The sequence below is a fragment of the Sciurus carolinensis genome, chromosome 5, assembly GCF_902686445.1.
Source record: "Sciurus carolinensis chromosome 5, mSciCar1.2, whole genome shotgun sequence".
Taxonomy (NCBI): Eukaryota; Metazoa; Chordata; class Mammalia; order Rodentia; family Sciuridae; genus Sciurus; species Sciurus carolinensis.
Genome location: NC_062217.1, coordinates 92,884,851 through 92,910,421, shown reverse-complemented (window position 1 = coordinate 92,910,421; position 25,571 = coordinate 92,884,851).

Genomic DNA, 25,571 nt, shown 5'->3' with positions numbered 1-25,571 from the left:
AAGAATCTGGCAGATTTATTTGGTAGAAAGGGTCAATGCACATAACAGGATACTATTATTGCTTCTATATGAGTGGCCACACGAAGCAAAATGAAATAAAAGTAAAGAATCACGTCAATCTTCTGATAAAAGTTTTACCTAAAGTTTCACCTGTGTATGTGATGCATGCTATAGAAGTGCTAAGAGGGTAGTTCAATAGACAATGTAATATTCTAGAGAATGAGTCTCTTCTTCTTTTTCAGGTCTCCTTTAGTATATTGGATATCCGCTTTAGTATATTGGATATCTTTCTAATATAAACTATGAGAAAGCAATTCTGATTCAGTGCAAGAGATGCCAACAGATTCAAGACTAATGTGATCTATTATTAGTATGTAAAACTGAGGGAAAGATCAGTGAATTGTGCTCATAGACTTTTGCCCACATGAGAGATATAAGGTTAAGTCCAAAGTCATTGATGGGAAAGATGAAGAAAAATGGACTCCCAGAGAATGCGTTTTTGGTTAAAATTTGTTCCTTCCTCATTATGTAAATATTTTCTCCCAGTTTCCTCAGGCTGATTCTCTAGATTAACATGGTGGAAATCATGTTTTCTCTAGTAAAGGAAGTGATGGACTGAACCCAGAGGCAGTGTTGAAAAACTTTCCAAGTCTCACTTGTCCCAGGCTTCTCCAGGGAAGAGGGACAGAAAGAAAGAAGGTACTGCACCAAATGAGGACTTGGCACAGAGCTCTGGAAAGTTCAGAGGGACTAGAGACCCAGGTTGCAGGATATACCTGGATAGCATCAACTCCTATGGCCATGAGAGTCTGCAATGCCCATAAAAGGGACAACAGCCCAAACCCCATCATGCATGAGTTGATGGTACCAAATGGAAAGTGACAAAGACTTGCCTCCCATGTGACATTGACCCAGCCCCATTATTAAGCACATGGTGGGCAGTTCAGGAGAGTGGTGGACAGGGTAGCACAGGGTTGGACAGAACACCATGGTAGAGAGACCCCATCTGGTTTCTGAGCTGAGCTGGATAATTTCCATCCCTCAAAGTCTTTGGACATGACCAGAGTTTAAGGACTTCTTGCTGGCTGAGAATTCTGAAAAGTTTCCTCCAGTAAGACTGGACAGGGATGGCAGGGTGAGTTGGGGACTGCCTAGAGAAATCAGTGGAGAAATGGATGGGTTGGGATTTCCAGAGCCTTCAGAGACAATGCCTGTCTGATAGGAACCATGATTCAATGATTTAGCTCAATTATACATACCATTTGTGTACAATGTAGAAATAATCATTTAAAAGATAAGTAATCTCCCCAAATCTAAAATATTACCCATCAAAATGATAGTATACTTTACTTTTAATGAAAGAAGAAAACAGAGTAAAAATTTTAAAATTCATCTAGATTGTGAAATATACATAAAAGTAGCCAAGAAACTTTGAATTACAAGAGGAAAAACCTCATTATCCTTTTCTGAACTAATATATATTATTGAACTATAAATTGAAATAATAAAGATGAAGGTATCATAACACAAAGAAATCCATAAATGAATTCATAGGCATACAAAATTATTTGTATTTTAATAACAATAGAAAGGCCTATATAAATCCAACCACATCAAAAAAATAACATTAAATATGAAGGAATGATACAACCAAAGCTAAAGGTAGATGTTTGTACTTGGGGCACAGTTCACTGGCAGTGTGTGTACAGAATGTGCAAGGCCCTGGGATCAAACTCCAGCACAAAAAAGGACTTATACTCAGAGTAGAGGGAGGATAACATTGGAATTACAACATAATAAGATGCTGCTGACCATTCATCTTCCATGAATACATTGTATAAACATATTATGTTTCAAGTCCCTCTTGACAAAGTAATAAATGAGTCAATAGACTTTTCTACATTGCACAACAGTGAAAATACCTGCCACCAAATATGGAAGAAAACTTGAGGTAGCTTGGGCATTAGTCCAGTTTTAGGCAAAGTACTGTGTAATTGGACCAGAATCATCAATAGTCAGAGGAGAGAAAAATTGGGACCATATATACACACCCTAACTCTTATTTTTGCTGCGGTAGATACCCTAACTTACCTAGTACTTAAAAGGAAGAATCTAGACAGTTATAAGTATCAAGATCACAAAAAGAGTGGTGGTCTTCTATGGTCATGCAAGTACTTCCATGGACTTCAACACCTGGGATCAGGGTAGAGAAAGTTAAATCACAAAGGACATGTTTTATGCCTAGAGAAGAGATTTTCTAGGGTACCTGACCAACTTATGCTGCTGATAATTGAGCTACTCTCTATCCTATCCTGCATCAAACATTTAAAAGGGGAGAAAGCATTGCACCACTTGCAGCCTTAGTGGGAGTTTAACATTTCCTAAGCTCTCTAACCCAGGTTGTCCCTGTAATAACTCTAGCCTGTCAAATCCTCTTGGAAGGAGGTTTTCCATTCAGTGATTATCTCATTTCCAACATTTTCCATTCCATGGACTACATCCTAAACTCCCAAGCTCTGGGGTCCAAGCTGACTGAACATATGCCAATCTCCCTAGATCACAAATAAGTGGTGTGCAAGTCACTTCATGTCCTACAACAGAAAGCACTAGTGCACAGAAGATTAAAAAGAACTGTGAAGATTTTTGAACCAAACATAGCACTAGCATATGATCCAGTAAAAATAATTCTGATTATATATCCAAAGGAGGTACAAACAATAGGTCAAATAAATAGCTACACTCTTATTTTCATTGTAGCAAAATTCATGGTAGCAAAGAAGACAATTGAAGTGCCTTTAGATGAAGGGTACTTTTGGAGTTAAATGTTCTTCCAGCTGTTGAACATCTACCTACCTCCTGGAGTGACTCCACTCCATACTTGAGACTGCTTACTTTCTAGGAAGAGAGAACCCAGGGAGTGAAATTCACTAGATACTCCAAAGACCTGAGACATAACATCTGTGAGCACCTTATGAAAAGCAGTTCTAAAGTCCAAGAAAAGTTCTGGGGGAGGGGAGATGGAGACACAACATACTATAAAGTCAATTCAAATACATTCTGAAAATTGTGCCAATGGAAGACAAATGCAGGACAGAAATATTTTTTACAGAGGGTCAAGTGATTCCTCTCTTATCCCCTCATATGAGGTGTTCAAAAATTGAAAAAAAAATCTTTTAAAATGTGCCATCTAGTGATTTCGGGAGAATGATTATATATATATATATATATGTATATATATATATATAATATACAATATAATATAAAAATATTGTGTCCATTTGAAATGGGGAAACAGCTAGTTTATAATGTTCTGGCAACATTAAGTTGACAATGGGAATGTAGACCAGAAAAAGGACACTTAGGAATGAATTCCTAGAGCTACAAACAACTAAACAGGAAGTACAGGATTTGAGCTCCTTCTTTGCATACATTTAGAAATTTCAGAAGGAAAGAGAAATGGGGCTCATAAAGACTATCACTACTTCATGCAGGAAAGTCACACATGGAGTTGGGATTCTCTCCTGATGATCTTTCCAGTCAACACCACAAAGGGCTTTGGGCCATGACTGAAGACACCATGGAGAGATGTGACAGGATTCCCAGGGTCTCAGTTACTCACACATTCCCCATTAGACTGACCAGGAGGGACTTAAGAATGAATTGTCCCAAGGAGGTCTCAGACTTGCACATATTAATGATGGTTGAACACTCAGGAGACTCCCACAGCCTCAGAACTAAAACTACCTTGAGCTCTACCCAAAGAGACCTATTCAAGAGGAGAGGGGATGAGCCAGAAAGAAAGTATATGGCAGAAACATAGCAAGTCAGAGCAGTTGTCCCCAGTTTTTGCACACTTACTTGTTTGCTAGGGTATACATTAGATAGGTTCATTTTTAGACGTGCACACTCCAAAGACTATACAGGGCAGGTCTCATCCACCATAACCAGTCCCATCAACAGTTAGTCCAACGTCTTCCGAGGAGCTTCCCTCACCAATCCTAACATTTGCACTGCATAGTCACCAGTTATTGGTTTTTAGGGTTCATAGCATTCTCCCTATAAATTTTCCAGCACCTGCTTGCTGAAGCAAGCTGGACTTCCTGAGCATAGAAATGAAAAACCTAGAGGTGAATATCATCAATCATGGACTCCAGACAGAAGAAATTATCAATACTACCCCATCTCACTTGCTATTTGATAGATTGGAGAATTTTTACCCAAGGGTGTATGACTGTACAGGGTTTCAGACCCTGCCTTCTGGGTCTGGGCATACTGAGTTTTATGAGTAATAGTAGAGGGCTTCAAAACCAGGAATGAATGACAGATTCTTCCTAGTGGATACTCCTTGTTTTCCATGTCAAATAATTTTTGGTACTACATGTTGATGATGATATACACAGTGAATATATGAATGGTACAGAATTTTATTCTGAGAAATGGTTGCAAAATTAAAATTAATTTGATAGGTACTTTGCCAGAATAAAAAAGGTATTGAGTTTTACAAAGTTACACAGTAATCAAAGCCCCAGTCAGCAAAATAGGGCAATAAAAATGTAACACATGACTGTTGTATATATACAATGACTTTTCACTTTGAGTCACACATTAGCATGAAATATTGGTCATAACTGAAAAATCAAACTTTCTTTAGCCTCAATTCTAGTTCCTATTTTATTGTGGTAGCTCAAAGTAGCATATCACAGAAGTGTAACCTATGGTTTACATGACCTAGGAATTATAAAATCCTGCAGCCAGGCAATATGGATTTCTTTTAGTTTTTTATCCAGTTCTCTGAAGCCAAATTACTGTAATGTAACATCAATAATGTGAATGCACATTTAATAGTAAATGACAAATATGATTTGTGTGTCTGGCTTCAGATAAAATTTTAATAAAATTTAAACTTTTATACACAGTAGTTGAATACATAAAATGACCTTTGAAAAGAATCTTGTTACTTAGACCAGGAGAAAGAACAGTGTGAACTGTAGGGAAGAAGAAAATATAGCATCCTTTCAAAGAAAGCTGCTTGGGCAATATGGTCTCTGTGTGACAAAAGTGTTATTGTGCCTTGTCCTCATACCATGGAGTAAATCATTTTCAGAGGTAATACCAACTGAAATATTAAAGCAAAATATAAAACATTCAAGTTGTTATAAGAAAGGGAGTTGCAGAGGGGGTGGTCTGGTCGTACACAACTCTAATACTATCTGGTTTGGCTAATGCAGAAAGACTACAATTTCAAGGCCAACTTGAACAACTGAGTGAGACCAAGTCTTCAAATTAAATTTTGGGGATGACTGGAAAAAACATCAATGGTAGGCCACACTGAACTTCAATCTCAAGGAAGGAATAAATGTACTCCATTTCAGAGTTACACAAAACAGGGTAAAATAATTCATAAATGGGTCAATATAAAAATAAAAATTTTATTTCTCAAGTGATATCATTAAAGGGTACAAAGAGAAGTGACAGAGTTGAAGAAACGAATTACCTCACATATGACTAAACACTTAATTGAAAGGAAAAAATAGAGGCCTCAAATGAAAACCACTCAACAGATTTGAATAGTCACTGTATGCAAGTCATATATGTGTTTGATAACCACAAAAGGTCAAATCTTTAGAAATTGAAGAAATATAATCTACTTATGTTTAAGAACCCTTCATGACAAAGTTATAAGTGAGTTGAAAGATTAAGATACATAAGACAACTGAGAAAATATTTACCCTCTAGTGAGTATGAAAATCTGGGGTGTATACACTTGGGAAGAAATCCTGCCTTGAACAATTTGCCATTTAATTGAGACCAGATCCTCAAGAGCCAGTGGTAACTTGAGTAAACAGAGAATAGGACCAAACCAACACCAGTTCTAAATTTTACTGTGGTTTTCACCTAAATTGATACAGAGCTGAAAAAAGAGGTTATGCTTCATTTATGTATGATTTATCAAAATGCACATATGTTCTCTACTGCCATTTATAATTAATTAAAACAAATAAAAACTTTAAAAAAATTCACAAAGAAAAATAAGAAGTTTAGATAGAATACTGTAACTTGCTTTGACCAACAAACCATGAACAGATGATGTATGCTACTCCAAACAATATCAAGATACAGTAGATCATTCCATACAGTATTTGTCCTGTCTCCATGCTGAAAAGAGCTATGCTAAGATGGAGTTATGTCAGATTGGGTGCCTGAGTGACCACAAGAAGTAGAGTCTCTTCCCAACACACACTGAAAAAATTAGTGTGATCAAGAAATCAGCCTGGGGTATTTTCCTAATGTAACTTTGAGGTGTCCTGATTTCTAAATTGTTGAAAAATAAGGCTAATCTTTTTTTTCTCTGAAAGTCTTAAGATTTCATTTTCTTTGCTGTTCCATTTTCAGCTTTTGTAATAAAATGCTGACACTTTTTCAGAAAAACAGTAGTGACTAGATAGACATAATAACACAACCAAAAAAAGTGGTGATTTTCTATGATTATTCAAATACATGCATGGATTTCATAAACAGGGACCAGGGAAGAGGAGTTATATCTCAAAGGTGTGAATTTTTCCTTAGAAGGGACTTGTCACCATATTTGCCACCTGCTGTTGCTGACAATAGAGTTTCTATCTAGCTTGATTCATGCATTTTATAGGGTTAAATACAGTATGCCATTGATAGCCTGAGTGAGAGTTCACTTCTTGATTATTGTCCCTCCACTACTCACCTCAGTATTAACTGAGTAATAACAATTACTCCTCGGACATTGTACAGGTCACTGATTTCTTTTTTTTTTAAAATTATTATTATTATTTAAAACACAGTGGCTTCTGGAAAGCCTGAATTTTAACAAACTTGCATCAGGGATTCATTGTACCAGTTCAATAGACTTCCTGGAGCTTGAACACAGCTTCAGGAATGGATATTAAAAACATGCAAAAAATAAAACGTACTCCAGATTATATGGATATGGGTAAAAGAAAAACTTTGTACAACTGTTGGTGAAGATATAAATTTGGTGAAACTGTTTTTCAAAATAGTTTATAAAGTCTCTTTTAAAAGAAATGAAAATAGAAATATCATGTGATCCAGTAATAATTCTGGGTATATATCTAAAAGAGTTGGAATCTTATGTCAATGAAATAGTCAAACTCCATTTTCATTGTAACATTATTCATAGAAGAGTCAAACAAACAAACAAAAAAAGAAACCAAATAAAAACCTGAATTGTTTTTTGGAAGATTTTATTTATTTATTTTTTTATACTGGGGATTGAACTCAGGGGTGCTTCACCACTGAGTCACATACTCAGTCCTTTTTTATATTTTATTTAGAGATAGGGTGTAGCTGAGTTTCTAAGAGCTTGGATAAGTTGCTGCAGCTAGTTTTGAATTGTGATCCTCCTGTCTCAGCCTCCCAGGTCATTGGGAGTACATTTTGAGTAATTTTATGTCAAAAGATTAATCCTAGCTAGAGAGCATCCAGCTACTCTCTTGAGAGGCTCCATCAAATATTTCAAACTGCTCTCCAAAAGGAAAAGACTCAGAGACTGATATTCACTACATAGCCCAAGCAGTTTTAGACACAGCAAAGGTGGGCACCTTATGTCATTCAGTTATGAAACACAGGACTAAGAAAGAATGAGAGATTAATATAAGGAAGTACCACACAGTAAATTCTTCAAAGGTGAATTTCAACACAAAAATTTTATGATAAGGTGTCTGTGTCTTTGAAGACAAATGGAAGAGATGAACACACATTCTTTTTTTGGAATGATCAAGTGATAATTTTCTGCTTCCCTCTCTCAAAAATTTCTCACATACAGAAAACAAAACCTTCAGCATGCACTGTCCAGTATTTGTAGAAGTGATAGAAGTGATAAATTATTACATAAATTTGAAATATAGCATGGGAAACCAATAATCAATAATGTTAAGAGGGAAAACTGGCATTGGGAATGTGAACTGTAGCTGAAACTTTAGAAAATTTTCCTATGTATATACATGAATACACCATAGCATATTTTACCATTGCCAACATCCACAAGAATGAGGACCTAATTAGAATAAGACATATTCCATGCTTGTATAGTTATAACAAAATGAATTCAATTGTCATGTACAACTAAAAAGAACCAATTAAAATAAAAAGAAAATTTAGTGATTTATTCATAGACAAAGGAATAGCTAGGATGGGGACCATGGTTCTGGATTTGAGTTACTGCTTCCTGTATATTTAGCTAGATCAGTAGGAAGGAAAAACTGAGACTTCTAGAGACCACAGCTACTCTCATGCAGGAACACAATGGAATTGGGGTTCTCCTTTAATGATACTCTCAGTCTTCACCACACAACCTGTGGAGATACTGGGCTGCCAGCACACTGATACCCTCATTCTCCTCTAATGATCTTCTGAGTCTTCTTCTCTCAACCCAGGGAGACTGTGGGGTGCCAACACATTGATATCCTCATGGGGTTTCAGGCAGAGGCTGAAGAAATCTTGCACTAATGTGACAAGATGTCAAAGGTCCAGCTAACAACTTCACTAGACCTAGAGGAAGGGGCTTAGGGATGAGCCACCACAGAGGAAGCTGTGGTGGGCATACTGAGAGGACAATGAAGAGTCCCAGTCATCATTTCTGTTTCTGCTATCACCAGACCCAAGGGCTTTGACTTCCCTCCCCAGTCTCCAGATGCATAAAGCACACTCACCATTTCCTGGTTTTCACAGTGCCATCATTCTCTCTATGATTATTTCAGCCGTTGTGTAGCATAGAAAACTGGGGCTTCTGAGCATAGGAGGAAAGGCCAAAAATGGATCCAGAGAATGGCAGACTTCCAAGAAAAAGGTCAGCATTCGATTGCATAAACCCGCTTCCTCTTCGCTGACTGTATGCAAATTGGACAGTTATCATCCAGGTGACTCTGATTGGACAGGGCTTAAGTCCATGACCCCAGACACTGAGCAGAGTGAACCTACCTCTGAGTGACAGAAGATTGAGGCCAATCCGGGAATTAATGAGAACAGAATGACAGACTTTGGATGGCTACTTTTGCTTTTTGCAGCACTGGGGACTCAATCCAGGGGCATTCTACACTGAAACCCAATCCCACTCCTTTCTATTTTTTGAAAAGGGGCCTCATGAATTTGCTTACGCTGGTCTCAGTATTACAGGCATGCACCACAACTCCTGGCTTTAAGTTTTTGTCCTTTGAGTTGATGTGAATTTAACACAGAGCTTCATCTTGCAACTCCTTTAAGGGAGATCTCCTTGCAGTAGTGCAATCTAACCCAGAGAGGAGAAAATTTGCATTTATCAGTGAGTATAAATTCAGTATAACTTGTGAATTATATATGTACATATGATTCATGACTGGAAATGATATAATGGAAATTACTTTAAGTTCCATTTAACTTTTCTGCTAACTGGTCTTCTGGGAATACTGGTTTTTTTTTTTTTTTTTTTTTGAGGGAGTGGTATCAGGATTTGATCTAAGAAGTGCTAAACAACTAAACCACATCCCCATCCTTTTAAAATTTTATTTAGAGAAAAGGTCTTGCTAATTTGCTTAGGTCCTTGTTCAGCTTTTGAGGCTGTATTTGAACTTGTAATCCTACTACTCCAGCCACTAGAGGAGCCACTGGGGATTACAGGAGTGCATCATGGAAGCCAGCTCCTGTCTCAAAAATTGTGAGTAACTGAGATAATAGGCATGCCCCACCACAGCCAGTCCTTATTTTCTTCTTTAACATTTGGTTTACTAAGAATTGAATCCAGAGCTTCAGGTTGCAGCTATTTTAACGCTGGGTTTCCTTACAGTACTGGGTCTAGACTAGCCAGGATGATATTTCCATATAAACTTGAATATAAGGTCATATTTATTAATTGCATGTGTTATTCATGAATAAAAATGTTAATAAACATTAGTTTAAATATCCATTTAACCTTTTTGCTCTCTGCTCTTATAAAGATGCAGCTTAGGCTTTGAGCTCAAAAGAATTTTCTAAAGCAGCAATGTACAACACAAATAAATTGTAAGGCAAAAGTGTAAATTTAAATTTTATAATATTCACATTAAAAAGCAGAGAGAATAGGTGAAATCAATTCTAATAACATAAACCAATATGTCCAGAATATTATCATTGTTTGACAATATAAAATTATTAATAAAATATATAATGAAGTATATATAAACTACATCTTCAAAGCTAATTCTATATTTGAAAACTCCAAAACATATCAGTTCACACCACATTCCATGTTTAAGAACTATGACTTCCTTGAGGATTTTCAAGATGGCAGACTAGAAGGTAGCTGCATCTCCTGTCACTCCAGAATGCAGGATTCAAGAAGGGAAGGTATTGAGAGACTTGGACCAATTCAGAAACACTGGGTGAGTTTCTCACACTGGGTGAAGCTTGGCCTGGGCAGCAGGCTGGGACAGTGGGCAGCTTCTTGGAGTAGAGCAGGGTGGCAAGAGGCTTTCCTGAGCATCCCGGCTCCATCTGGTGGCAGGCCCAGTCCACAGCCAGCTTCTCGGAGCAGACCTGCCTAGTGAGAGACTTTCCGAGCACATCCATCCCACAGTCTTACACCAAGCGGCAGGCCAGGAGAAGTTTTCTTTGGAAGCACTACATTATAAAGTTCCTCGAAGACTTCAGGCTACTGAAGGCTAGGAGGTAATATACTGGAAATCTCCAGGGACACTATAAGCCAATAGAGGAAATCTGCAATATCTCAGAGTCCCACTGATATCTGACCAACAGGAGAAAACAAGTGAAGAAAATGTCACAAACAAACCTAGATGCTATATCAATAAAACCCAATGACAGCATTGCAGAAGAAATGTCAGAAAGGGAGTTAAGAATGTACATACTTAAAACAATCAGAGAAGCAAACGAGGAGATGAAAGATCAAATGCAGGCATTGAATGATCGCACCAAACAACAGTTAAAAGAGCAAATACAGGAAGCAAAAGATCATTTCAATAAAGAGTTAGAGATACTGAAAAAAAAAAAAAAACAAACAGAAATCCTTGAAATGAAGGAAACAATAAATCAAATTGAAAACCCCATAGAAAGCATAACCAATAGGATAGAACACCTGGAAGACAGAACCTCAGACATTGAAGACAAAATATTAAATCTTGAAAACAAAGTTGACCAAACAGAGAAGATGATAAGAAATCATGAACAGAATCTACAAGAATTATGGGATGATCATGAGAAGGCCAAATTTAAGAATTATTGGAATCGAGGAAGGCACAGGGAAAAGAACCAAAGGGATGAACAATCTATTCAATGAAATAATATCAGATAATTTCACTGCAGAATGAAATGGAAAATCAAGTACAAGAGGCTTATAACAACAAATACACAAAATTACAACAGACCCACACCAAGGCACATTATAATGAAAATACCTAACATACAAAAATAAATGGAATTTTAAAAGCTGTGAGAGAAAAGAATCAAATTACATTCAGGGGGAACCAATACAGATATCAGCAGATTTTTCAATACAGACCCTAAAAGCTAGAAGGGCCTGGAACAACATTTACCAAGCCCTGAAAGAAAACAGATGCCAACCAAGAATCTTATACCCAGCAAAACTCACCTTCAGATTTAATGACAAAATAAAATCCATCCATGATAAACAAAAGCAAAAAGAATTTACAAAAAGAAATCTGGCATTACAGAACATTCTCAGCAAAATATTCCATGAGGAACAGATGAAAAACAATGAAGTAAATCAGCAAAGGGAGGAGCTACCCTAAAGGAACAGACAAATAAAGGAGAAACCAAGTCGTGTCAAAAAAAAAAAAATGAGCCAAATGACTGGGAATACATAACCCAGAATGTTAATGGCCTGAACTCATCAATCAAAAGACACAGACTGGCAGATTGGATTAAAAACAAATATCTGACAATTTGCTGCCTGCAGGAGATTCATCTCATAGAAAATATACACACAGACTAAAGGTGAAAGGATGGGAAAAAACATACCATGCACATGGACACAGGAAAAAAGCCAGAGATCCATCCTCATATCATATAATGTGGATTTCAAGCCAAGGTTAGTCAGAAGGGATACAGAAGGACATTTCATACAGCTTAAGGGAAGCATCAATCAGAAGTACATAACAATCATAAATATCTATGCAAAAATAGTGGCTCATCCATATATTTCAAACAAATCCTTCTCAATTCCAGAAGTCAAATAGACCAAAACACAATAATAATAGGTGATTATAACACCCCTCTCACCACTGGATAGATCTTCCAAACAAAAATTGAATAAAGAAACCATAGATCTCAATAACACAATCAACAATTTAGACTAAACGGACATTTATATAATATACCATCCAACAAAGAGCAAAAATACCCTCTTCTCAGCAGCACATGAATCCTTCTCTAAAATAGACCATATTTTATGCCACAAAGCTAATGTTAGCAAATACAAGAAGTTAGAGACACTACCTTGTATTCTATCAGATCATAATGGGTTGAAACTAGAAATAAATGAAAGAATAAGAAACAGAAACTACTCCAACATCTGGAGATTAAATAATATGCTATTATATGATGAATGAATAACAGAAGATATCAGGAGGGAAATAAAAAAGTTCTTAGAAGTAAATGAGAACAAAGATACACCATATCAAAATCTCTGGGACACTATGAAAGCAGTACTTAGAGGAAGATTTATTTCATGAGCAGTATTCAATAAAAGAAAAAAATCAACATATAAAGGACTTAACTACAACTCAAAGTCCTAGAAAAAGAACAGAACAACACCAAAAGTAGTAGAAGACAGGAAATAGTTAATATCAGAGTTGAAATCAACAAAATTGAAACAAAAGAAACAATACAAAAAATTGACAAAATAAATAGTTGGTTCCTTGATAAGCCCTTAGTCACACTAACAAAGAGAAGGAGAGAGAAAAATCAAATTCCTAAAATTCAGAATGAACAAGGAAATATCACAAACACGAAAGAAATACAAAACATAATTAGAAGTTATTTTGAAAATCTATACTCCAACCAATAAGAAAATCTCAAAGACATCGACAGGTTTCTAGACACATATGAATTACCTAAACTAAACCAGGAAGACATACGCAACTTAAATAGATCAATTTCACGTAATGAAATAGAAGAAGACATCAAAAGCCTACCAATAAAGAAAAGACTAGGAACAGATGGGTTCTCAGTCAAGTTCTACAAAACATTTAAAGAAGAGCTTATTCCAATATTCCTCAAAGTATTACATTAAATAGAAGAGGAGGAACCCTCCCAAACTCATTCTATGAAGCCAATATCACCCTGATACCTAAACTAGACAGAGACACATCAAGGAAAGAAAATTTCAGACCAATATCCTTCATGAACATTCATGCAAATATTCTCAACAAAATCTTAGCAAATTGCATATAAAAATATATTCAAAAGATAGTCCACAATGACCAGGTGGGTTTTAGCCCAGGGATGCAAGGTTGGTTCAACATTCAGAAATCAATAAATATAATTCACCATATCAGTAGACTTAAAGTTAAGAATCACATGATTATTTCCATAGATGCAGAAAAAACATTTGATAAAATACAGCATCCCTTCATGCTCAAAACACTAGAATATTAGGGATAGTGGGAACATTCCTTAATATTTAAAGGCCATCTATGCTAAGCCCATGGCCAATTTTATTCTAAATGGTGAAAAACTGAAAGCATTCCCCCTAAAAACTGGAACAAGTCAGAGATGTGCTCTTTCACCACTTCTATTCAACAATATCCTTGAAACTCTAGGCAGAGTAATTAGACAGATCAAAGAAATTAAATGAATAGGAATAGAAAAAGAAGAACTCAAACTATCCCTATTTGGTGATGACATGATTATACACTTAGATGAACCAGGAAATTCCACCAGAAAACTTTTAGAACTCATCAGTGAATTCAGTCAAGTAGCAGGTTACAATGCATTAATCCAATGCATCTTTATACCCAAGTGATAAATCCTCTGAAAGAGAAGTTAGGAAAACCACCCCTTTCATAATAGCCTTGAAAAAAATAAAATTCTTAGGAATCAATCTAACAAAAGAGGTGAAAGACCTCTACAATGGGAACTACAGAACACTAAACAAAGAAAACCCTAGAAGATAGACAGATCTCCCATGTTCTTGGATAGGCAGAATTAATATTTTCAAAATGGCCATACTGCCAAAAGTGCTATACACATTCAATGCAATTCCAATTGAAAATTGGAATCCCAATGACGAACCTCACAGAAATAGAACAAGCAATCATGAAATTCATCTGGAAGAATAAGAAACCCAGAATAGATAAAGCAATCCTTAGCAGGAAGAGTGAAGCAGGGAGTATCGCAGTACCAGAACTTCAACTATACTACAAAGCAATAGTAACAAAAATGCCATGGTATTCACACCAATATTGACAGGTAGATCAATGGTACAGAATAGAGGACATGGACAAAAACCCAAATAAATACAATTTTCTCATACTAGAAAAAGGGGCCAAAAATATGCAATGGAGAAAAGATAGCCTTTTCAACAAATGGTGCTGGGATAATTGGGATATCATATGCAGCAGAATAAAACTGAACCCCTATCTCTCACCCTGCACAAAACTCAACTCAAAATGGATCAAAGGACCTAGGAATCAAACCAGAGATCCTGCATGTTGTAGAAGAAAATATAGGTCCAAATCTTCAACTTTTTGGCTTAGCATTAGACGTCCTTAACAGGACTCCCATAGCACAAGAAATAAAAGCAAGAATCAATAACTGCGATAGATTCAAACTAAATAGCTTTCTCTCAGAAAAGCAAACTATCAGCAATGTGAAGAGAGAACCAACATAGTGGGAGAAAGTCTTTGCCACTCATACTTCACAGAGAGTACTAATCTCCAGAATCTATAAAGAATTCAAAAAAACTCTACACCGTGAATACAAATAATCCAATCAACAAATAGACTAAGGAAATGAACAGACACTTCACAGAAGAAGATCTACAAGCAACCAACAGACATATGAAAAAATATTCAACATCTTTAATAATAAGAGAAATGCAAATCAAAACTACCCTAAGATTCCATCTCACCCCAATTAGAATGACGATTATCAAGAACATAAGCAACAATAGGTGTTGGCAAGGATGTGGGGAAAAAGGTACACTCATACATTGCTGGTGGGGTTGCAAATTAGTGCAGTCACTCTGGAAAGCAGTGTGGAGTTTCCTCAGAAAGTGTGGAATGGAACCACCATTTAACCCAGCTATCCCATTCCTTGGCCTATACCCAAAGGACTTAAAATCAGCATACTACAGAGATACAGTCATATCAATGTTCATAGCTGCTCAATTTACCATAGCAAGATTGTGGAACCAACCTAGATGTCCTTCAATTGATGAATGGATAAAGAAACTGTGTTATATGTATGCAATGGAACATTACTCAGCCATAAAGAATTATAAAATTATGGCATTTTCTGGCAAATGGATGAAATTGGAGAATATCATGGTAAGTGAGATAAGCCAATCTCAAAAAACCAAAGGATGAATGAACTCGCTGATAAACAGATGATGACACATAGAGGGTGGTGGGAGGGGTTAGTGTTAGGGTTAGAGTTAGGGTTTGGGTTAGGGAGGGGTGCAAGGATGGAGGATGGAAGGAAGAGTGATCTCGCTGATAAGTGGATGATGACAAATAATTGGGGGGAGGGTGCAAGAATGGAGGAAGGAGGGACTGTATAGAGGGAATAGAGGGGTGGGAAGGGTGGGGGGAAGGGAAAAAATAACAGAATGAACCAAACAGCATTACCCTATGTAAATGTATGATTACACAAATGTATGCCTTTACTCCATATCCAGAGAATGTATCCCATTATTTTACGATAAAAATAAATTAAGAAAAAGAACTATGACTTCCTTTACCTCAAAGAAGTGATAGAATTCACTTAACTATATGTATATATATATATGTATATATATATACATATATATATATATATATACATACCAAGTATACACACACACACACACACATATATGTATATATATACATAATATATGAGTGAATCTTGGCATCCTGCTTATAATGTGTATATTACTTGTGTATTACTGGACAGTAAACCACTCTAAATTGTATTAGGTCAAGATTGGTTTGAACATCAATCTAGGTTGGGTTCTTCTGGGGTCTTTCTGCAGCAAGTTGGTTAGCTGATGGTTGAAAATGTCACTGAACTTCAGAGGGGGAGTAGGCTGTCAAAAAAATTGCCGTGGTTTTCCTACACATGTGTTCCTTCAATTAATTAATATGGGCTTATTCTCATGGCAATGGTAGAGTTTTGAAAGAAAAAGGAGAAGCCTTCAAATTGTTTGAGGCTAAATCTTTGACTAATACTCATTAATAGTCATAGCTTTTCTTGAGTTATAGAAAATAAGGAGGGTGCAGATCCAGCATTCTGAATTTTGACAAAAATAGGAGTAAAAGTCCATTATCAAAATTATGGACACAGGTGAGAATACAGAATTGCTGATATTTTGGCACTCAGAATCATTGAGCTTTTTCTTATGGATGAGGTTAATATAGCTGTCCATGTTAAAGGAACATGTTCAAAGTCCCTCAACTATGAAGCAGCTGATTAGTAATTCAGGATCAATTCTGACTGACTCCAAAACAAAACCAACCTCCTCTAAAGCAGATGATTTGCTCTTCTTTTCTTATTATCTTAGATTTGAATGGTGACACATCTAAAAGCATCCTTTTTGAAAGAATGCTTCTGAAACTTCTAGAAAGGTTTTGACATAATTTTGGGAAATGCCTGAGGACTGAATTTAGAAAATCAAGGCCAAAAATTAACTTATCATAACAGGACAAATTTGGAGTGGGGTGCAGTTATAATTTGTTCCTCAGATAGGGTGAAAAACAGCAAATTATGGAAACTACAAGACTGCATGAGTGTCACAAGGGATAATAAGAAACACTGCATAAAGTGAAAAAGAGCAGATTGTAAGACAGCAACTAGACAACAAATGATGCATGGAACCTCCCATTCAAGACTATTATAGGAGTATTCATTTGCAAAATAACCTGAAGCTATTTGCAACTTGCTTCGGTGCAGAAGAATTTGTAATAGCCTCAAATTCAAAAGAGATTTCAGGACTGTGACCCGGTAAGCATTGATAGAACATATTCTCAAACTTAATTTCAAGTAATTAATCCAAATATTTTCAAAAGTAATTATCTTTAAATATGAGGCATAGTAAAAATCACAAACTAATGAAAAGCAATGTATTATATATATATATATATATATATATATATATAATTATATATATATAATTTGAACAGTGTAAATGCCAACAGATAGAAGTAGTATATAGAGGTTGTAGATAAAGAAGGGTAAAGAAGGAAAAGGGGATTGTAAGAGAGCAATATATTTATAAGAATGGGGCACTGAGCAACAATGGGAGTTAGGTAATTCACCTCACACTCTAGGATGGTCAGTAGTGGTGATGAAAACTGAGTTCCAGCTGACTACTTTTGGATCCCACATTTATCCCAAATTTATAGACTTTTGAGAACTTGTTTCCATACTGACTCATAAAAGCAGTTATCCCTGAGATTTAAGTGGCCCATTCTTTGTAGTCCTAGGTTGATTACTGGCCTATTGGGTGGGGACTACAGTAGGGAAGATAGGTTGTGGCTTCAAAAGACTTGCATGCATGAGGCTACCTAGAAACATATTTAAGGTCTCAAACCTGTTCAGCATCTGGAGGCCTGCTGTCCACACAATTACCATACATATGACATCAGTCAGTCACCCCATTTAAATAAAGGAAAGGCTAATATGAACATTTTTCAAGTTGATGTGAAGTATAAGACCTAAAAGACACCTTAAATGTAGAGAGATTAAGGACAGAAACAAGATAAAGACCCTGTGGAATGGGAGAAAATATTTACCACCTGCACTTCAGATTAATGCACCTCACATTAATCTTCACGGTATATAAAGAACTTAAAAGACTTAACAACATAAAACAAAAACCAATTAATAAGTGTGCAAAGGAACAGAACAAGTCCTTTACAAAAAAAAAAATAGGAGTGGTCAACAAATATATGGAAAAAATGTTCAACATCTCCAGCAATAAGAGAAATACATTTTAATATGACACTGAAGGCTGGGGATGTGGCTCAGTTGGTAGAGTACTTGCCTTGCAGGCACAAGAACCTGGTTCAATCCCCAGCAACACACACAAAAAAAGTTACACTGAGATTTCATCTCACTCCAGTCAAAATGACAACAACCAAGAATATAACAACAATAAATGATCAAAGGATGTGGGAAAAAGGGCACACTCATACATTGCTGGTGGGACTGTAAATTGGTACAATCACTCTAGAAAGCAGTAAAGAGATTCCTCAAAAACTAGGAATGAATCCACCATTTTCCTGGCTAAACCAGGCAAGATGTACAATGCTGCATCTGTTTCCTGCAACTCCAACACTTGACACAGTTCTGTTGGAGTAGAGGATCTTACAGTTGGCACAGTTTTGTTGGAGTAGAGGACTCAAAACTTGGCGCGGTTCTGTTGATCATCTTCCCTCTTGGAGGCCATAGGCGTGACATGTCTCCATGTGCAGTTGCTTTTTAATGTTAATAATCAATATACATTAGAAACTTATTGGAAAAACGTTGGGAAGTTTTTACTATATTGGGACACAAAATAGTACACAATAAAAATTTAGTAGTAATACATAGATAAAGTATGTGAAAATAAACAATTGTAGCTATGCTTGAGTTAAAAGAAGTCTGTGATTGCTTTAGTATAATAATTTCTAAATATAGATGAATAAAGATGCATTCCTCTAAGCTTGGATGTGGTGTTTAGCCCTTTGTTGCTTTCCTAGTTTTAATAGTTGATTCTAGAGATACTTTACATAATAAAAATATTTAGGTTAGTCATAAATATAATTTGTGTTTTTTTCTGTTTAGTCTAATTGTTTGAGAATAAGATTGTAGTCCGCCATTATGTGAAATAGAATAGACTAAATATTAACTATAAGTTGATTTCTTTGCCCTTTGTTAATAATAGTAAAAACTTTTTACTTTAAACACTGGAGTTCATGGTGGGGGTGCAAAATCTAGTGATGTGTTTGTTCTGAAGGTTGAAGGCTGGCAGATCATGGTGCCTTCAGTTTAGCTGGGAGACAATGTTGTTTTAGTTTAGTGGGAGACAAGGTTGTTTCAATCAAACTGGGAAATAAGGTTGTTTTGGTCTGGGCTGTCATACAGAATGTGTACTTTGAGAAGAAGCATAGATGTATTTTTGAAGGTTTTTCTTATTTTAAACTAACCATAAAATGATATAATCATTACTAAGAAAAATATCTATACAAAGACTGGCATAAAAAATAAAGACAGATTCAGCCTCAGAACACTTGATATCTCTGTCCGCTCTTTCTCCACTGGGCCAACACCTCCCATCCACCTAGGACCCCCGACCCCTCCTAGGGCTGTACCCTGGCAGTACAAATCCAAAATATTTAAAATCAGCATAATAAACTGACACAGCAACATCAAGGTTTATAGCAACTCAATTCACAATAGCTCAGCTATGGAACCAACTGAGTTGGCCTTCAAAAGATAAATGGAAAAAGAAGATGTGATATATATATATATACACAATGGAATATTACTCAGACATAAACAGAATGAAATTATCACATTTGCCAGTAAATGGATGGATCCGAAGACTATCTTGTTTAGTGAATTAAACCAATTCCCAAAACCAAAGGCCACACATTCTCTTTGATATGTGGATGTTAATACAAATATGGGTGCTCGGGGGGAGAATAGAAGTTTATTGAATCAGAAAAGGGGAAATGAAGGGAAGGGTGGGGGACAGGAATAGGAAAGAGTGAAATAGGTGTGACATAATTTTTCTATGCACATGTATGAATACAACACAATGAATTTGTACATCTTGTAAAACCACAGGACCAGGATCCTAATTAGAATAAGATATTCTTTGTGTTCATATAAATATGTCAAAATATACTCTTCTGTCATTTATAAATAAAAGGAATACAATACATAGAACCATTCCATAATACATTTGTTGAACTGGAATAGATAAAATTATTTAAAGAGACTATTATATTTCTAGGTAAGATAGCTCTGTGCAAAGTAAAAAAATGCTGACAGATCTGATGAATTATATTTTAATATTCCATTCCCCAAAATAACTAAAATATTTAAAATAATTTTCTGCTACTTGGGATTCAACCCAGGGGCACTGTTCAGCTGGGTCATAGCCCCACTTGTTTGTTTGTTGAAGATGGGGCCCTCCTGAATTGCAGGGGCTGGTATCAAACTTCTGATGGATTTGGCTTGTTTTCCTGAGTCACTGGAATTACAGTCATGTGCCATCATGCCCATCAAAAGGTCTTACACATGGGTGTTCTTAATGGATATGACCCAATTATTTCCTTGGAGGAGAATGTCATTGGTTTAATGTTAGATCTTTGACTTGAAAAATAGAGGTTGCAAAGATGACATGTGATAAAGAAGCTATTGAGTTTATTTGATGGGTACACTAAAAGAGATGTATCTTTCTGAGATAACAGCAAACAGATGAGACTGTGGAAATAGACACTGAACAAACCCTTTGAACATAATTGTAAAAAAGTAACAATATTTATATTAATAGGATAATTTTTAATAATAATATTGGGTGTTCCATATGAGGGTGTTCCAATGAGTGAGACACAGAATTATAATTCTCATAGGCCATGAGGTGCTATTTGTCCTTTCCATGTTTGTGAACAGGAACATTGTAATCTCTAACAGAATGAGTTGTGATAATCATTCCTTTATCAATGGTGTTTTTTATAAATTTATTTTTATTGTAAACAAATGGGATACATCTTGTTTCTCTGTACATGAAATAGAGGCATATCACTTGTGTAATCATACATTCACATAGGGTAATAGTTTTTGATTTATTCTGTTATTTTTTTCTTCTTCTCACTACTCTTCAAATTATAAGTCCCTCTTTCCTCAAATCTTGCCCCCCTTCCACAACCCACTATGTGTCATCATCCGCTTATCAGTGAGGTCATTCGTCTTTGGTTGTTTGAGATTGGCTTATCTCACTTAGCATGATATTCTCCAATTTCATCCATTTGCCTGCAAATGCCATAATTTTATTATTCATTATGACTGAGTAATATTCCACTGTGTGTGTGTGTGTATATATATATATATATATATATATATATATATCTCACAGTTTCATTACCCATTCATCAATTGAAGGACATCTAGGTTGGTCCCACAATCTGGCTATTGTGAATTGAGCAGCTAAGAACATTGGTGTGGCTGTATCTCTGTAGTATGCTGATTTTAAGTCCTTTGGGTATAGGCCAAAGAGTGGGATAGCTGGGTCAAATGGTGGTTCCATTCCAAGTTTTCTAAGGAATCTCCTCACTGCTTTCCAGAGTAGCTGCACTAATTTGCAACCCCATCAGCAATATATGAGTATACCTTTTCCCCCACATCCTCAAAATACATATTGATGCTTGTATTCTTGATAATTACCACTCTAATTGGGTGAGATGGAATTTTAGGGTAGTTTTGATTTGCATTTCTCTTATTACTAAGGATGATGAAGTTTTTTTTTTATATATCTGTTCATTGCTTGTAGATCTTCTGTGAAGTGTCTGTTCATTTCCTTAGCCCATTTGTTGATTGGGTTATTTGTATTCTTGGTATACAGTTTTTTGTATTCTTTATATACCCTGGAAATTAGTGCTCTATCTGAAGTATGAATGGCAAATTTTTTCCCACTCTGTTGGTTCTCTCTTCACATTGCTGAGAGTTTTCTTTGCTGAGAGTGTCAGGGGCGGGCTCTGAGGGCCCCAGAGCCGCACCCTGGCCTGATCTCTAAGATGGCACCTGGTAGCTTGCCAGACATACCTGAACTCATAAACAAGTTTTAGGAAGTAACTCTGGTTGGCTGTTGTACATGAGGTGATCCTGGTATCTGCCTGGAGACTGTTCCTTGATAGGCTGACTTTCCTGGTAGTCTACTCTCTGATAGGCTTATGTTCTCGATATAAGTCTGAGACTTGCAGAATAAACGGCTTTTGGTTCCTGTGATCAAGAAGAGTGTACGCGTTGTGATTATCCCTGCAGGTGGTGGGTGATCATATGTGGTGCTGAAACCTAGGAACTCGAGTTACAAAGAAGGAACTGATCAGGTAAATACAGGGTAAGTAAAGTACAGTCTGGCCAGGTTAAAGTTCGCGGACAGCGACAGAGATTGAGTGTTTGTAAGTGCTTTCGCTTTTGTTTTGCTAGTTAAAGTGCTTTGCATTCTGTTCGTTTAATAGAGAAATATGGGCACTGAAATGTCACAAATGCGCATGGAAGGTCCCTTAAAGGATTTGCTCCGGGCCAATGGAATTCCTCTTGAAACTAAAACAGCCCCAGACTTTTTACGCACAGTGGAAGATATTGCGCCATGGTTCTTGGACGAGGGATTACTGAATATCCCTCAATGGGAGCATCTAGGGGAGGATTTGAGAGCGACAGAGAGAGTAAAACCATTACCCCTGGGAACCATGGCCATATGGATGTTAGTTAGAGGGTGTTTAGATACTCCTAAGCCCAAATGCAGAGAGACCATAAAACAAGGGGAAGAGGTTTTGGAGGAAATAAAAGAGGAACGTTCTAAAGCATTAGAAAGGGCATCAATAAGATCAAGACAGACAAGGAAAATGAAACTGTGTGTGAGGATAGTTCAGATGAGGAGGAGGATTTACTATGTAGAACAAAAAATCTTGCTATTACAGGATCAACTAAATCAAATGTAGCAGTTAAAAGGAAAACTCACAGACTTACGCTGTCTGCTCCCCCACCATATAATTATGAGCATTTAGGGGGACAAAAATGTTATTGTAGCCATCCTAATTCTAATTCAACAAGATGGGACTTCCTACAACAAGATGCAACAGCATTCCCAGTGTTTGAGGATCAAAATAATCAGAGATATCATCAACCTTTAGATTTTAAATTAGTAAAACAATTAAAAGAGGCTGTCATGACCTATGGCCCCCAAGCAGCCTTTACTTTATCATTTGTAGAATCCATAGGGGGAATGAATCTTACTCCTGATGATTGGGGTAATGTGGCATGAGCCACGTTGTCAGGTGGGCAATATCTGGTCTGGAAAACAGCATGGCAGGAGCATTCCAACGATACTGCATGCCGCAATGCTGCAGCAGGAAATCCTCAGTGGAATTTAGAGATGCTTATGGGAATGTGAGTATTAACAGGACAACAGGCTCAAATTGGCTATAATCTTGCAGTGTACATGCAGGTTTCTGCAGTCACTGTAAAAGCATGGAAAAGTATACAAGAGAGTGGGGACTTGCAAGGTCAACTGTCAAAAGTTATTCAGGGATAAAATGAGCCATATGCTGATTTTGTAGCGAGGCTGATGCGAACAGCAGGCCACCTCTTTGGGGATGTGGATCAAGCAATGCCCTTGGTAAAACAGTTAGCTTATGAACAGGCTAATAAATGGTGTAAGGATGCCATTCGTCCCTGGAAAAATAAGGACCTAAGTACATACATCAAAGTGTGTAGAGATATCAATGAGACTGTGATTCAAGGAGAAGTTATGGCAGCAGCCGTTGCACAAGAATTACAAGGTCCTATAAAAAGAGGACGGCCTCCAGGAACTTGTTTTTATTGTAAACAACCTGGACATTTCTAAAAGGACTGTTCACAGTTAAGGGACCCTAATCGACCCCCTAGAAGACCCAAGCCTCAATGTTTGTCCTAGATGTAGAAAAGGCAATCATTGGGCATCTGAATGTAGATCTATGATAGATATAGATGGAGCTCCTCTGCCCCCTCATGGACAGACAAAAAATGGGAATTGGGGTCCAGCTCCCCGGGGCCCCTCAAAAGTGTACGGTGTGATTCAACAGGTACACAGGACTCACCAACCGTTGACAAGCCAAGGAGAGTCACCACAGGGAGCGCAGGATTGGACCTCCTTGCCACCACCAGAGTGGTACTAACTCCAGAAATGGGAGTCCAACCTATCCCTACAGACCTAAAAGGTCCTTTATCTCCTGATACTGTTGGAATTTTATTAGGTAGGAGCTCTAGCGCACTCAGGAGACTCATAGTTATCCCTGGAGTTATTGATTCTGATTTTACAGGAGAAATTAAAGTTCTTGCTCATTCTCCTCAAGGAATTATGTCCATATCACCTGGGGACCACATAGCTCAGCTCTTGATTATTCCCAGCCTTCATAAAAATTTTCCATTGACCACAGCAACTAGGGGAACTGCAGGTTTGGGATCTTCTGGGATTGATTTTGCTTATCTTACAATGGATCTAAAAAATAGACCTATGCTCAAACCAATGATTAAAAATAAAGAGTTTTCAGAACTCCTAGATACAGGAGCTGATACTAGCATTATTACCCTAAAAGATTGGCCCAAAGAATGGCCTCTACAAGTAGCAGAACAAACCTTAAGGGGATTGGGTGTAGCTACTAGCCCACAAAGGAGTAGTGCTGTATTAACTTGGAAAAATGAAGAGGGCCAACAGGGAATATTTCAACCGTATGTCTTAGACCACTTACCTGTTAATTTATGGGGCAGAGATATTCCCATACAAATGGATTTAGTACTCACTACAGAAGGCCATTATAGCCAAAAGGCTCAAAATCTAATGGTAAAACAGGTCATAAATGGGACAAGGGGCTTGGCCGCTATGACCAGGGAAGTACCCAGCCAATTAGTGTTAAGGGCAATCAAGGTTGCCAAGGCTTGGGTTTTTCCTAGGGGCCACTGAAAAAAAGTATATAAAAATAACTTTGAAATCTAATGCACCAGTGTGGGTCTCTCAGTGGCCCCTAACATTAGAAAAACTTAAGGTGGCCCAAGAACTGGTACAACAACAATTAGAAGCAAATCATATTAGACCTTAACTTCTCCTTGGAATACCCCTATTTTTGTCATAAAAAAGAAATCAGGAAAATGGAGGCTCCTTCATGACTTAAGAGCTATTAATGCTACTATGCAATCTATGGGGCCAACTCAGTTAGGGCTTCCAGTCCTTACTGCTTTACCAAAAGATTGGCCTACAATAATTATAGACATAAAAGACTGTTTTTTCTCTATTCCATTACATCCTCATGATTGTGAGAGATTCGCTTTCATTCTCCCATCTCTAAATCACCAACAACCTGAACAACGATATGAATGGGTTGCTTTGCCACAATGTATGACCAATAGCCCCACTATGTGTCAAATTTATGTCGATCAGGCGTTAAAGCCAATTCGACAAAAATACTCCAAACTTATTATCTATCATTATATGGATGATATATTATTATGCCACTGTGAGGAAAATATTTTAAAGGATATTTACTCTGAATTAATAGAACAACTCAAATTATGGGGACTCATTATAGCCCCTGAAAAGGTTCAAGTTGGTACTACACAAGAATTCTTAGGAGCCCAATTAAACAGGG